General features: G+C 38.1%; 1 long non-coding RNA gene across 1 annotated transcript in view; it reads right to left on the bottom strand.

Annotated features, from left to right (window-relative positions):
- Window positions 1-15,834, bottom strand: part of LOC124222871 (uncharacterized) — a 39,994-nt gene extending 24,160 nt beyond the window's left edge. The window contains exons 1-2 of the long non-coding RNA XR_006884140.2: window positions 15,748-15,834; window positions 6,232-6,367 (exon numbers count right to left, since the gene is read on the bottom strand). This is a non-coding gene — a long non-coding RNA (uncharacterized lncRNA). The remainder of the gene's footprint in view (window positions 1-6,231; window positions 6,368-15,747) is intronic.
- Window positions 15,835-16,184: the final 350 nt, after the last annotated feature.

Below are 16,184 nucleotides of genomic sequence, written 5' to 3'. Positions count from 1 at the left end.
TCCTTTTCAAGCTAGGAAAGTTCGCTTTCACACAAAACTAGTTGGTGAAGTTTATTTTTGGGTAGGTTAGTTTTTTCTTTGATCCGATAGAAGATGTGGTTGGTTCGGCGATTGGGAAATGGCAAGAGATGAACTGAATTCTGGTTAAGTTTCGTTTTTTCTTTTTTCTTTTTTTTTTATGCGGTACACTAAAAAACGTCGAGGCTATTCTTCTAATGTAGAGGATTTGTCTAGATGCATGGGTATACACTATCCTTGGTACTCGAGGGAGCACTGCACATTCGAAGGCTTAAAGTAGGGTGTACACTACACAGATAGAGCGAATTGAACCAGCCGTGGCGTTTTTCTCGCACTCCGTCGAGGGTATAATTAGCCTTTTAAAAGCCCCTTGGTGTGTCAGAATGAGGTGGAGCTCCGTTTATACGAGGTAAATGAAGCATCCTCTAAAAATTTATTGATTTACCAGTAAACGGTTTGTGTAACATCCATGCAGAGTCCGTTTAAGTGCAAGTACTGTTATCGTTGTTCAGTATTTAGGTGAACTTTGACAAAGGTAATTTTAAATCTTTGTCAACGTAACTACCAAATAACAAAACAGTTAACTTTTTCAATCGATTACACAGCCACCCAAGAAAAAAGTGTCTTTTCCGGTGGATTAGACCACCATACTTATGTGTTTTCGGACATGCTGATTCCGGTTCTGATCTCAGAATTACTCATCAACTCCAGATTTTAAGTTAAATATATGCGGTATTCCACTCCAACTTACGCATTTAGAGATTTTGCAATGTTCGAGGTCAACGAACAAATGTTTTGGACAAGAATATTCAAAATCTGAGGGTGATGGAGCAATTCTGATACTGGATTCGGATTTAGTGTGTTGGTTAATTCGTGACAGCGATTGAAATTCATAAAACACTCAGTTATAAAGTAACAACAGCAATTCAAGATTATGCCATTTTGTTTCAGATGAGTTTGGAAAATATGCGTGCTATCACTTGGAGAGAAGACCAAGAAAAATGACCGGCCTAAAACATCCAATCGCTCCGAATCAAGAAATCATTGATGCGGATAAATTATCACTGTACTTCGGATATTCAAGAAAACATGTGAATTATTGAAAGGTAACTTTTCCCTAAACTGTACAAAATTTGAATCGATATCAATCGATTCTTTGAATCTGAAAAATTATTGATTGGTAGATTAATGAATTTTATTTATGTATCCGTCCTTCCCGTACTCAAAAATTGGGAAATAAGAAGTTTTGAAAACTAACGGATACATACGCACTAGCTGAGCTTTTGGCTTTGGGTACAGAATGTTAGTTCAGAATTTTATTTCAGCTGTTTATATAATTTGATTCAATTTGACTAACTTCTTCCGTAATAGAAATTTTCTATTCACATTCAATGAATATTTAGCTACGGCTTCCCATTACTAATGTATTATTTCCTGCAGTAATTGGCTTTGACGGTTACGCCATTAATCCAAGGATCGTTGATGGTCCTCGAAGTTTCTTGCGAAGGACATCCTGGGGCTTTGATGTACATGACGTATCGGCGGCAACAGGATTAAATGAAGTACCAGTGTACGTACATCGTGGCGTGTCAAGATAGGGAGATCAGGATTACAGCGGTCAGCATCATTAAGCTGGAACTCAGTGTCCTCTCACTGTTGCATTAGAGTACAACTCGAACATATCGACATAATCAACCGTTTCAGCTCGAATGAAATCTCATATTAAAATCTACTCGCACCTATGTGAAACGCCGTGGAATTTCATGAAATAAACTAAATCTTCTTTCTGTGTCAGTATCACGATTTGGGCATTTTGTATAACCGCTTGAGATTTCACTTGGGCTAACAAATGTCCTTCCAAAAGATATTGGATAGAAAGGAATAATCGAAAAATAGACCTACGCATAAAAATGAAAATACTAATTGTGAAAAATATCCTCTCTTCACAGTTTTAAAAAACTTGTACAAGTGATAAACAATACATTGTCAAAATGAATAAAGCAGAGAAAGAAATTCAAGTCATTTGCATTATTGACATTTCCTATGAAACACAATCGTTATTGATTTTCCTATTCAATACACGACTACAGATTTCTGATAGCATTAAATAGAAATAAAGAAATCGTGAAATCTCAATTAAAAAATGGCAGTGCAACAAATGGAAAAAGAAATATAGAGACTTCTCCATTTTTTAAAAGGATTGGACGTCGTTTGTTGACGTCGCACAAGATCGGACGCGTTTACTTTGACAGTAGGAAGTCAACATCGTAGTCTCGAACAATCCAATTAGGCATATTCACTGTCACTCGGTTCTATACGAATAAGACTCAGATTCATTTTCTGATTAAAAGCTTTTCATGAAAGACCGATTTCGAAGAACGGTTGACCCACGTATGTGAATTCTAGAAACTTAACCGCAGTTTTCCCTAGTTAACTTGGACTTTAGAATATTCTTAAGCGCTTCTGAATGACAATTGACGTTATGATATTGAGCCTAGAACTCAGTTCTACGGTTTGAGCAATAAATAGTCGATTACCAATAAAAATGCCAATCTTACTGTCAATTGACAAAATTCGATGGCGTGAATACTCATAGATGGCTGCAGGTCAAAATTGTGCGATTTGCAAAAAATTCAGCGTAGAACTGCTACTGTAGTGGAAATAGACATCTAAAGTCGAATAAGATGAAAACAAGAAATTGATACAGATGTTTGCTTGTTGGTTTCGATTTCGATGACTACTGCATACAAATAAGCCCACACGGATAAAACAGAATTGTAAAGCTTGCCGCTATAGTCATGTTATTCGGAAATAGATAATTCGGAGGAATTTCAGCCACAAATTACTCCTGGTATCAGGAGCGCAGGAGAACGGAGGAGCTCTTCTGAGAATAGGGACACATTGATTCATGGATTGACTGCATGTGATGTCGACGCTGTGTGACTGAAGGCATGCTTGCTTGATCGAGAGGGCATGTGTTCGCTAATTTTCGCGCCACTTCCTATTAAAATTTAGAAATTTCAGCGGAAACTTACTCCTGGTATCAGGAGCGCAGCAGAACCAAGGAGCTCTTCTGAAAACAGGGACACATTGATTGACTGCATGTGATGTCGACGCTGTGTGACTGAAGGCATGTATGCTTGATTGAGAGGGCATGTGATCGCTAATTTTCGTGCCACTTCTTATTAGAACAAAGCAAATCGGAGAAATTTCAGCGGAAATTACTCCTGGTATCGGGAGCGCAGCAAAATCGAGGAGCTGTTCTAAAAACAGGGACACACTGATTGATTGATTGATTGACTGCATGTGATGTCGACGCTGTGTAACTCAAGGCATGCACGCTTGATTGAGAGGGCATGTGATCGTTTATTTTCACGCCACTTCCTTCTAAAATTTAGTAAATCGGAGAAATTTCAGCGGAAAATTACTCCTGGTATCAGGAGCGCAGCAGAACCGAGGAGCTCTTCTAAAAACAGGGACACATTGATTGACTGCATGTGATGTCGACGCTGTGTGACTGAAGGCATGCATGCTTGATTGAGAGGGCATGTATTCGTTTATTTTCACGCCACTTCCTTTTAAAGTGATATTCCAGGTCATAACTGAAATTACACTGAAATTTTTGGTTCAGTTGTCACATTTTGCCACTACGGTTTCACCAAAATCACACTCTTTTACTAAAATATCAATATTTTAATCCACTGGCGATCTCCAAATTATAAATAGAATATTCACGAAATTGACCAAGTTTCATCGAATAATTTTTCACGGGGAAGAATTCCTTCTCGAAATTGTAAACATTTTTCATATGCAAATCTTCAGGATATGATTCATAGAGTAACGTTGAAATTATTTGTTTCTCTAATTTCCACGACTTAAAATTTTTTGAGTCCAATTCTTTTCCTCTAATTTTCAAAATTCAACACTTTTTAGTTCAAATAAGTTCACTTTATTTCTACAAAATACACTTATATAACAAATTACCCTTATTTTGGATGTTTCGGAAAAAATAATTTCTCAGGACCAACAGATGCAGTTCCAATTAGTCGAAACTTAAATTTTATTTCAACAATTTGACAGTGATGCTTATACACAAATACGTGTGTATGTTAATCATACGCCTTGACTATATTTGTGTCTTCGAACATAATTCTGTAATTTCTTTCTATCCATTTGCGGCAACCGATTATTGCTGGTTCGATAAAATATCGATATCAGGCACTTTAGTTTTGTACCGCTCAATTTCAAGACGTGAGTACCAGAACCGTACAGTATTTCTGTTCCGTTCCATGTATTAAAATACCTGATTGCCAAGCTGCCTGCCTTCCACATGGATAACGCTCTTACTTTTCGGAACGGAAAACGACTGCCAAATATACGAATTCGGTCACATCACGCGTCGGTAGTTGGGTCATCTTTGATCTAATTGGATGTTTACCCGAAAAAAAGTCTGCCATCAGTGTCAGATTTAACGAGCTGAAACCATCTTTTCCGGGTACGCAAGGTGTACCTTCTAAAGTAAAAATGTGCCAACACAAGTTAGAAAATCCGAGAAGATTTTTACGCACGACAAATGGCTTGCGAGACACGCATGGACGCCACGAACAGTTCTTGAGAATAATTCTGATCGCGAATCAGGAAAAGCTTTGAGTTTCGTACAACCAGGCAATCCATGGAAATGACCTATGAATATCCGCGTACATAGATGCAATCGCGGAAGCTACTGTGCTGTACTATGTAAGGAAATTTTTATCAGAGTAAAATCACGTGCTTTGTATATTCGAGGTAAATGACAATGGGCCGCCGCGTACGTGAGGCAAAGTACAACTATTGCACGATAATATAAAACATACGTGGGTTACGTGTATGTACCAAACAGCGCGCGCAATACCGGCTCGTACCTACCGACCACTCGTAACTGTTTTGTTCGTAATGCACGCTGCTGCTGCTGCTGCTCTCCCAAGGGGATGGTTTTAATTTAAGTGAGTCCACCTCAGTCCCTGTTTTCGTCACGGGGTCAAATTCTCACTGTAAACACACACGGATGTGCCAACGTACATTTGGGGACGTTGGTTTGTTTCTAGGAATGGGATGCAATTATAAATATTTCAACGAACTGGGTTTTACAGAATCAATAAAACAGGTTCGTGAGCTTATGAAGCGAACAATCAGGCAGCTAAATTAAAAAGTTCGGAAAAATACTTCAACGGCGATGCGTGTTCGCAGTTTAAAGTTTGAAACATGATTGTTTTTACAATAATGACGGTTGACGCGACAAACTTATTAATTTTGTGACACATGACAGCTTATAGACGTCTTTTATCTGTGCCGACTACTAGATCAGAAAGCAGGGCAAAACGGATGATTTCACTTTTCGTGACAATATATACTTTATGGTATGTTCCTTTAAGCGTGGATTACCATTGGTTCTCGATGCCGCAGGGTGTATGTTAGGATTTAAGGCGGAGAGAGGAACCAATAATCAAATTTACAGACAGGCATTACATTTTCTGATATAATCTTCTCAGGTTATCATTATTGACTTGCGCACCGTTCAAGATATTCCTTAATTGAAACAACGTGCAATGTGGAGACAAGACATTTCTGACAATCCAAGCTTAGAATAGCGACATTCCACTTACCAAATCAGAAAACTTTATATTGGGGTAGACATCCAAGCTGCTTATTATTACTCTTTATCAATTTCAGGGCATTTTCATTTATCGGAATGAGACATTAGACAGTGTCATCAAAGTCATCAAAGCATATGTACAGTTCACTTCGTACACAGGGTACGTAGTATGTACTGGAGAAAATTGATGATGCTTCAACGTTAACAATACATCGAAATGCTAAGTAAGCCTTGAAGGAAACACAGTAGGCATGTTCAATCGATGTATTATACATATACAGTACTCTGCAATGTGTACATTCAACTGAATTGATACGTTATACTGTGTCGTTATAAATATCACATTATTCCAAGCATTTCAGGAGAAGAAACCCGATACATTTCCGAGGTATGAAAACAATCCCCTTGGCGTTGAAGCTTGTGTAATATTTACTCCAGTAAATACTCCGTATAACGCGTATTGCAATAATTTCGCAACACTTTGTAGGTATCATACATGCATCTACGTTGCTGGAAACTTTGTATTTTGTAAGTAAGATCCGGTTGGATTTATCGTTTGAACTTTGGGTTGCGTACTTTACCTTGAAATGGTTCAGTGTTCTACTTTTCGATAGACATTTTCATCTCTTTGATGGTCAATCAGAATTAGAGCCAAGAGGCGTGTTGTCTTGAGTTTTCACAGTTAATCCACTTGTCTCGGAGGAGCACCCGTCTTTTCTGAAAACAAAAATGCAGAATGATGCATGAAAAAATTGTTGGATTGAAAACTTTAAGTTCCATTAAAACATGCATATACACAGTACTTGTATTTCTAAATATTGGAATAGATTAAAAAAAGGTCAGAGTGCGATGATTCCGACTGATTGACGATTGATTTTTCGTTCGAGTGGAACAAGGGCTCCGCAAATTGGACGGACTTTGGTAAACAGACAGCGGAATCGTTCGATATTACGTTGAACAACAGGAAACCAATTAGAGTATACTCGTGTATTTTTACAGGTGAAGAAAAAAAAGGAAATAAATTACAAGATAGGGAGAAAGCGAGAGACAGATAGAGAGAGAGACAGAGAGGGATAAAGAAAGAGATAGAGAAGGGGAATGGGAGAAGCGATACGGGAGAGAAGAAAAAGGAAAAAGAGATGTGTAGATAGAAGTTTATTAAGGCTCTGCGACCGAGTCCCTTGAGAGTCGAGACGAGGAAGAACATACAACCGCCTGAGCGGACATACAAAAATAAAGATAAGAATGATAGGGAGGGAAATAAAAATGACAAAGCAAAAAGTACGCGAAACGTAAGTGAAGCGGAAGTAAGCGCTGCACGGAAATTAAGGTCCTCAGAATGAACAAATGCACGATTCGATTCATTAATCATCGAAATTAAAAGGCACAGATTATTAAGAAGTGAGTGACTGAGGATATTCTCACATCAATTGTAGTAGCTGATGCCGTAAATTGAATTGAATTGCAGCTCATTTCAATTAACGAATCGAAATTGGAGCGAGAATTAATGCGAATTACGATTGACAAGAGCGTTAAGTGCTGTATGGTTTAAAACCAGAACAATGAAAGTGCTATGACAAGATTAAAATACCACCTTAATACTGCTTCAGAAAAGCACTGTTTTTATTGGTGATATACTGAACTGTCAAAAGTTTATCACCAATCAACCGTGTAGCTGACACTTATCGCTAATAGAGGTTAAGGAATTACAATTTGACATGACGCTATGAAATAAAGTTGCTGTTGAACAATGGTACCGTTGGTAGCTATTCTCGGTTTATTGGGTGTCCAATAATCAGGTGCTCTTGGGTACTTTGTAATCAATAACGGATGAATGGATTGAGGAAATTACAGGGGAAAAAAAAACGCGAAATGCAAAAAAATTACACTGTCGTTGTTGAAACGGTAAGCCTTGATATTTGTTAGTATCGCCGTTGTGACTTGGAGGAAGCCAGGAAGCGAAGAAATCTCGGACGATGAGCGAATACGAAGCAGGTTCCTAGATTGTTCCGATCGTTGTAATATAAGTTGCTCTTCTGGATTAGCTTCCTTGCCGTAACAAATTAGTCCGCATCATTGGCGCGTGGTAGGGAATTAGTTAACTTTCTGGAGCCATTAGTTTACTCGTATACTCAAGCACCCTACACTACTATACCAGCTATACTTGCTGGATAGCGGGTCCCACGTACCCTACGTAATGTAGCTCACTCCAAGCTGTGAGAGGTGAATTTATGTAAACCTTCGGTCTTTCGTATGTTAAAACTTTGCATTAGTAAAAACTTTGGAGTCTGATTTTAGATATGTACATAAAATTCATGTCGATTCATTGAAATTTTTTGCACGGTGAAATTAAGAGAAATTATCTGATTTGGTTAAACACGGTTAAACTGCTAGAAGGTTTTTTTCAATCCTATTTTAGTTTCATAAAAAACTACGGAAAATATATCGGATTATACCGAATACATCTCACTGAGCGTTTAACGGTCCCGCGACAAAAGGAGTTCCCAACTGTGACATAACCTCAGGCTATTCAGGACCATAAAACCGTTTCGGATTTCATCCCGCCCTAGTTTTCCACCGAGTGTAATCTATAGTGTTTTCATGGACGGAGCAACACAAAATGAATTTCGCACCTTATTAGCATTTATTTGATTTGTTGTTGGAATTATACAAGTTTACGCTGTGTATAAATTGATGTTATGGTAATGTAATCCTCTTAGACGTGCTTGTAGTTAAATTACAAAGCTTAATTCCGTTCACTTCTCGTCGGGGTTCGTACAGAATATTTCCCAAACATCGTTGAGATATCAAAAACAATCCACCCGATGTTGCATAGTTGATAAAACAAAACAAACAAATATATATAATATATGAATGTGTGTATTCAAATCAGAACATAATTTACATCGCAGGGTAGGGATTTTGAATTTCTGGGCTTTCTATGGTCTTACGAGGGTCCGAAACTCCCTCTCGAATTGTCCCAACGCTAGAAGCGGCGGCTTATCGGACTTTCGAACTTTAGCTTCGTTTTCTGAATCCACCAAACAGTCGAGCGGGATGAAAATTTCAAGCCAATACGACTGCCGTAGGGTAGAACAGAGGAACAGAGCTCAGCTTTATGTTTACTTTATTATTTTAAGAAAACCCTGAGCCATCGATACGGGGGTTCTGATCCTTGCGCCCTACTTAAAATACACCAAGAAAAGAAAAAAAAACAGATTTCGCTCAAGACCGGAGAAAAAGAGAGACACATCAAGGTTTTTGGTCAAAAACACCCGTTTCAATTAATTTTTTTACTACGAATGTAGCAAATTTTGATACGCACACAGTGATTTTCACTGTTTCTGGAGTAATTTCTCCTTTCCTGCACCTTTAAGTAAAACCTACTATTTTATTTTCTCCATATACGTGCCTGACCCAAGAGCAGAGCTTTAGCGATTACAAGGACCCCAATCTCGACCTTTTAGAGGGGCGAGTCCACCGCGAAGAGACGTTATTAAAGGAGGAGAGGACTTCTCTGAACCCGGTTTTCCTCGAGATTCCGTTCTATTATGCAGCGGTAGACCGACGTTCTTCGAATATAAACAAGCCTTCTGAGGTCATTTTTTCAAACTTTACGTGACGTCGAAGGGTCAGTGTGCAGTTCAATCTGAATATGACGTTTCTTGAAGGATAATATTTCATCATCAGGAGTATCGGTGAATTGTATATTGGTCTTGTGACGGCTGATCGTAAGTTTTTTGCTGCTTGAATATTTTAAATGCCTGAGATAATGGTAGTTTTGGTCATTATCATGATCATCATATTATTTTTAGCCATTAACCTTCACCGTAAATTAATATCGGAGACCATCTTTAACATAATATTTTATTTACGTTCCAGGAATTCACGGACATTTTGCTTTGCGATCGTATAAACATCACACCGTTCAATTCAGGGAAGCATCTGGAAGACTCGTGTTCCTAAAACGCGGACTGCACCTGATACCAGAAATAATTCTGCGACCCGAATTAAGGTTAAGGATTGGGGTTTGGTGGGTCGCTGGCTTGTGGGACCTGAGCTTATAAGTATACAGGTTGTTTCGGAGGGAACCCCGAAGTATGTTGGGTTGCCTACCACTGAGGCGCACAAATATCGGTAATACAGACCTACCGAGTTATCGAGTTTAATTGAATGTTTATCGTTTTGACTTACCTTTTTTGATTCAAAGTATTCTCTTATCAACAATAAATACCAGTTAATTAGTTACAATAAATACCAAAATACCCTGACCAAAAAAGGTAAGTCAAAACGATAAACATTGAATTTTAGTGGTAGTATCTGTAGCACAAAAATTCGACCCGATCGAAATCAAAATAGATATGGTTTTATAACGAGGGTAGATAGGTATTTCAAAATTAGTAAGCACCTTCCTTGTTACAAAATTTTGTTGACCAGTGGTACGACTTGGTCAATCTGTTTTACCGATATTTGTTCTCCTCAGTGGCAGGCAACCCAACAAACTGCGGCTTTTACTCGGAAACACCCTGTGCCTGTAACAGCATGCCAGCGTAGGGTCAGCAAAGGTACAATTTATTTATCCTGAAATAACATAACAATGTCGAAACCTAGAATTGGTTTTCCCGAAAACGCGAAAGCCTGCACGTAGGTCTTCCCTTTAATCCATGCACGGCAGAATGCTTCTCCGATCAACGGTCATTCAACAAAGAGCATCGGTTCTTCGGTCAGATTGATTCGTCCTTCGCGTGATCGAATAAGGTTTGCAGCCGTATCGAGCGATCCTGCGGTAAGGTTTATCTTCCGAGAGGTAGGCGATGGGCTTGCGCGCAGTTATAGCTCTTCGGAGCCTTCGGGACCTTCGGAGCTTCCGGAGCGCTTTCGGGCGTCCGAGAGAGGCGAGGGTTTTCGGACAGATAGGAACCATTACCCGGGGCCACCATAGCCAGACCTGCGTCCACCGAAGGCGAGAGAACAATCTAACATTTCAGCTTAACTCCCGAGCTCTCGGACTCGTCCCACAGTCGAAGAGACCTTCGGCCCTCCGTCGTTCCGTCGTTTCATATATACATGCGACTGGAGAAATCCACCCGCCAGAAAGGCTTTTTTCCACGAATTTACCGGCTGCTCCCAGCAGCCCAGATACGATTTTCACGGGTCAAGGGTATCCCGAAAAACCCAGCGGAACGCTGACTTTAGAGCGAATTCGCGGGAGAACGAAGGGGAATATGAAAGAACGTCCGTGTCTCCTCGTAAATAAACTTCTTTAAGACTTTACGTAATCATATGTATTGGTATGACCTGCGTTTTTTCTCGCACGAACGGTGCTTTCATCGCGAGCTTCAATTTGCTGTGCATTGTGAAAAATTGCCGATTGGAGTCAACCAATTTCAGGGTTCACGGCGAGTGAGTCATCGTTTCATTTTCAATATCGCTGAGGAAAATACGGATTTTCAGTTTTACAAATTGAATGGAACGGTGTGGGAAGATTTTTGGGATAGGGACGGATTTTACAGAGCACGTGTCACGTCTTCCACCAATACCTGAGCTGAAAACAAGACGAAGAACCAAAAAATAATAATAAAAGTATACATTAAATAGTCGAGGAGCTATAAAAGCTCCTATGCTTGGCGATCGTTACACGGAAACAACTCTTTTGAATCAAAATTACTTTGATTGCGGTATTTGACAAGTTCAAAGAACATTCGCGAATGTAACTTGAATATACATTCTGATCTCGATCCCTCTAATATACTCTAAGCAAGTGCTGTGTATTTAAATCGAACAGGTATTATTTTCACAATATAAATTGGCATGAAATATGAAATAAATCTATAAGAATTTTCATCACGGTGGAAAAAAACTCTTATAGGATTCTACGAATTACAATTTATGAACACAATTTGTATTTCACTATCGTAATTGTGATCGTATTCAACTTTTAATGGAAAATAAACGTAAATTGCAAATTAGATTACATTTATATTTTATGATGAGAAAAATCTAGAATACATGTATTTATAATTTGTAATTAAAGCAGAATGAGATACACATTTCAATCGTGTAAATCTTGAAGTATGTTGAATATTTAAATTCAATGGAATGATCGATTGCATTCAACAACTGTCACTGAATCAAATGAAAATAATAAATAGATTTGAAAGTTGTAATCCACCCGAATTACTTGCCGAAATTGCTAGAAAATCAAATTCAATTGATCATTACTAATATAATACGTGTTTGATTTTACTCTTATTAAGAAATGTAAATGCAATGATTTCAATTTATTTTGCCGTCCATACGTTAATTGCAATCAAAACGTAACAACTACAATTACAAAATATAATTATATGCAAGTACTGCTATGCACATGAGTTTGAAAAAGGTAGAATCAAATTTTTGTTTTAAACACGAAATATCGTAAGGCTAGCCTTCTTCGGTAGATTTTTTGCGATTTTTCAAGAAGACGTGAATTGATTACGCTTTTCTGTTATTTACTGAAAAGAATTTTCCCAGAGTGTAACTCGCTAAAGAAGTTTCCACATTTCAGGTTTGTGTAACCGAGCGGTCGAGCTTTAAAGTGTCCCTTGAGAATCTGCTACGGTTCATATAAATAAGCCATGCCGTCTAGGGTATGATTGCGAGTTGATTCACATGGTCGGTTTTGTACATTTACCTATGTATTCTAAAACTAAAACATGCCGGGAAGATTTTTCCCTGCAGTCTCGTCATGATTCATTGATATAATATTCAGAGAACCGAGCCAAGCTGCCGTCTTGTTTACTTTTAAAATTGCCCGAGTAACGAGAGACTGCAAATCTCGCTGTTTGAATTATTGCCGTTCCGCTCACTGCTTCTGCAGATCGATACTGCATAAAATCAGAAATTGTCGCCACCCTTCGCGCCAACTTTTCCGATCCAATTACAATTCTTACAATTGGATCCATCCTTCCATCGACTGTGCTCACGCATATCAAATTAGAAAATGTCTAGCGGCCAGCTTCGATAGGTTTTACTTGATTCAATATACTTCGCAAACTTTTTCCAAACTTTTTTTACTGGTCAATAGTAAGATTTTCACAAACCGAAATGAGAAGTCGTCGCTCTTGATTGTAATTCTCAAAAAATCAAGAAGAAATGTAGAGTTTATTAAAAAAATTCTCTCTCAAATATCTGGCTTCAAAATGCAACACGTGTTTTTTATAGTTTCGATGTTATTGAAATTTCTACAAAGATCGGAATCCTGAAGTTTTTCAAGCTTTCCGACACAAATATAATATTAAAAATGGGAAAATCATCATAACCGTTTCAACATCATGGACCGAAATTTAGAAAAAAGGTTGACAATGAGATTCTATGAGATTATTTACTATTCACTTGGTTCATTGTGATTAAAACTAAAATTTAAAGCTGTAAAGCCTGTTTCGAACAACCGATCTATCATTAATTTTCACAAAATCGTACGAGTTCAAAATTTGTAAATTATATTTGAATGTAATAATTTGAGTCACTGGAATATTTTCGCTCATTTTTCAATGTCGTAGCGCAAGTAGCGTTTTATCAAGGTTCGTGGTAATCATCGGATAATATTTATTGCAATAATTCACTGCGATCAAATCAGAGCGACTAATTCTGTTCTCCAATAAATTTAAGAGTTTGGTCCTGAATCCACAGTGTAGAAAGTTCCAACGAGAATTTCTCATGTAATTCTAAAAGACTTGGACGGTGTTCTGCGAAAGTATCATGAAAAAAATTGATTCCGCCGACTGAGCCTGATATTCGAAAGTTACGGTGGTTTAGTACGAGAAATAGACGTAAGAGTGAAAGGCATATAAATTCGGTGCTCTCAGTCCATGACGGAAATTCCCCGAATTGGAATTCCTCGGTTCATTAAGTTGCCAGTAGGCGCCTCCGGCTCAGAGTCCAGAGTAATGTCGATAGGCCGGCAGGCATGTCGAAAAAAGAGGTGGAAAAAAAAAAAAAAGAAAGGGGGTTAAAAGAGAAGAGAAGAAGACGGGGAAAAAATTTCACCAAACTTTTTCTCCACTGGAGAACCGTCACTATCCAAGCCTAAGGGTTGATCCATCGCGTGCTCCATCTGGAATACCAAATATCCCCGGAAAGTTACGGTCTGAAAATGATTTCTCGAGAACGAAAGCGAGGGTTTGAGGTTTGGTATCCGAAATCTGCCTCGAGGGCATCGCAGCTGCACGCTACGATACAGAACTCTAATCGACCAACCAATTAGCGGATAAATTCGATTAACGCTCAAGATATGTATAAAAAAAAATAAAAAATAAATAAAAATGAACTGGTGCGAGATTGAGAAACGGTCACGAGACTTGGTTTGCAAAAACACTTTGCTCCGGTTACCCGGAACTTCTCGGGCTATCCTTCAAACACTGGCTGCCACGCGTAGCTCTCCGACGGTTCTCAGGACTCGGCCAAAGAGCACGTAGGAACCGGCGATTATCTCGGTGTTAATTAACTGAGGGATACCGCTACGGTGTAACTCCTCCAACGACCCTCCTCCAGGTTCGCGATCTTTCCCTGTATCGAACAACTTCTCGAGTGTTTCTATCTATCCCGTTGCCCCGTATATACGCTATCGAAAACTTGGGCTAACTTCGTATTTCACTTGCTTGGTCACTCTGTGGAATTGCCACGAAAACCGTGCTCCGAATATCAGAAAATGAATCGTTTATCTTGACATTTTTTTTATTCAATTCTGATTAGACTCGATATCGAGTGAAATGTACTCAGAATGGTAGTTTTTTTTTTTATTCATGGTTGATGGAAGTAATTATCACAAGCTATAGTGATGTGAAGTGGGTAAAAGAATTGCAGGATCTTACTACTGAGCATTGTATTTCATCCAAGTTTTCAAGTGAAGAAGTTCACACGTAAGAAAGTCTATTTTTTTTTTTTTTTTTTTTGCGTATACTTTTTTTTCTCAAGAATACCGAACGGAAGATGAATTATTTGATATATCTAGTTCCATGAAAACTCAATTTTCCAATGTCGCATTGGATTCGCCATTTCGAATCGATTTCTCGAGCGTTGATATTATGCTCCGATTCAGGTATCTCAGAAATAAAAAGACGACAAGTTTTTTGAAAATCGTAAGCCTACCATTGGATGAATCGCAATAAGAAAAGTGATTACGTTTTCGGACCGTCGAAGGTTAAAAATTGACGATAAACTCGTTATACAATTCTTGATTAAATAAAACACAGTCAAGAATAATTTTGTTATTATTAATCTTCTTTTTCTTCCCGTTCATAAAATAGTTCAAATCACTTTGAACATTATTGTAACAAAAAGTCAATATCATAAAAAAAAAACTACTTAATTACGATGTATTTCCGTACTACTAAAGATTCACACAGAAAATTTACCCAAGAAAAATTAATGATCCATCTACACACGTGGATATTAATGATAGAAAGAATTAATTGATCTAATGCGTCTGGGGTGCAATTAAAAGAGGAAATACTTGGGGAAGAAATTGATGATGCTGTTTACTCGGCCACAAGGTCTTTTTTACTCCAGCATAGCCACCAATCCAGTCGTATATCGTATACAACACAGAAACCTAATTATAAGTGCGACACACATCTGAATAGAATCGAATATATATACAAACAAACTCCTGCTCTCAGTTACAGAAACGTACAAGCTTCGCATTTTTTTGGTGTAAATAATCAATTTTTTTTTGTGTGAGCAAAAACAGTAATTACACGTTCGAGTTATGAATCTGAGTCTGGAACGATTACACATATTTTGTAACAGTATATAGTTCAGTACTGAGGGAAATTTTTTGCAAGCGTCACATATTCGAGACAGGCTTCGAAAATTGAACATTTCTAAAAGTAGCGTACTAATGAATACACATTGTTAAACCCTGCATACCTAAGGTGAGTGTATCAATTATTGACCCTGTCTCAATTATTCACCTTTTTTTTTTCTAGAACTAATGAACAGTAAATTCCTAGTGTCTGTCCCTCCAACGATTGGTTTTAGTCATCGAGAAATTAACAATTTGTATCGTAAATTTATAATTTTGAAAAATAAAAGGGTTAAATAACTGATAAACTTACCTTATATTTTCCTATACCATTTCCAATGGTTTTGAGAAATCAAAGTCCCTGATCCGATTGGCTCACCATTTTCTGCAAGTGATTTTCAGCACTTGGTTAGGTCACGAAGTCCTGAACAAGTTATCAAAATCACGTGATTTCAGCCAGCAAGTTTCTGTCTGAAAACCCATAGCAGAATTAAACGAATTTCCACTCGTAGAGTGTATATTAGTAATTATCGAACAAGCCATTATAAGTTGTACGCTTCAAGCCGTTTGATATTATAGAGAGAAACAACTGTAAAACGGAATAACTCAACTCGGGTCCGGATAAGTTTATAGTGATATAAGCCGTTTGAGTGGACTAGTCAATTATTCCACGTAGAAGTATTTGATTACAGAAAGCAGTAGCCCTGCTTATATGGCATCGCTGCTGTATTACATCGGGCGTATAGACTT

The sequence above is a fragment of the Neodiprion pinetum genome, chromosome 7, assembly GCF_021155775.2.
Source record: "Neodiprion pinetum isolate iyNeoPine1 chromosome 7, iyNeoPine1.2, whole genome shotgun sequence".
Lineage (NCBI taxonomy): Eukaryota > Metazoa > Arthropoda > Insecta > Hymenoptera > Diprionidae > Neodiprion > Neodiprion pinetum.
The sequence above is the reverse complement of the archived record's forward strand: the minus strand, read 5'-3'. Positions and strand labels throughout refer to the sequence as shown.